The sequence below is a fragment of the Plasmopara halstedii genome, assembly GCF_900000015.1.
Source record: "Plasmopara halstedii genome assembly, contig: Scaffold_2904, whole genome shotgun sequence".
Lineage (NCBI taxonomy): Eukaryota > Oomycota > Peronosporomycetes > Peronosporales > Peronosporaceae > Plasmopara > Plasmopara halstedii.
Genome location: NW_020189809.1, coordinates 801,921 through 802,206, shown reverse-complemented (window position 1 = coordinate 802,206; position 286 = coordinate 801,921).

Here is a 286-nt window from a genome sequence, read left to right as displayed (position 1 = left end):
TATGTATGTGTATATTACATTATATTTGATGTACTATATGATGTACTATATAGTGCACCATATCTATAGATGTACTATAGTACATGTACTATATAGTACTAATAGTACATCTACTATCTGTATATAGTACATCATCGCTGTCTCTGAGGTGTTTAGGGGTACTCTCGATGCCTTATTAGCTGTAGGATGAGCGGACAATGCAGCAGGAGGATACACCCCGTCCGCTAGGGCATTGGTCATTCTCGAATTTGCCACGCTGATGGCTCGGAAATGGTTCCAGGTTGTT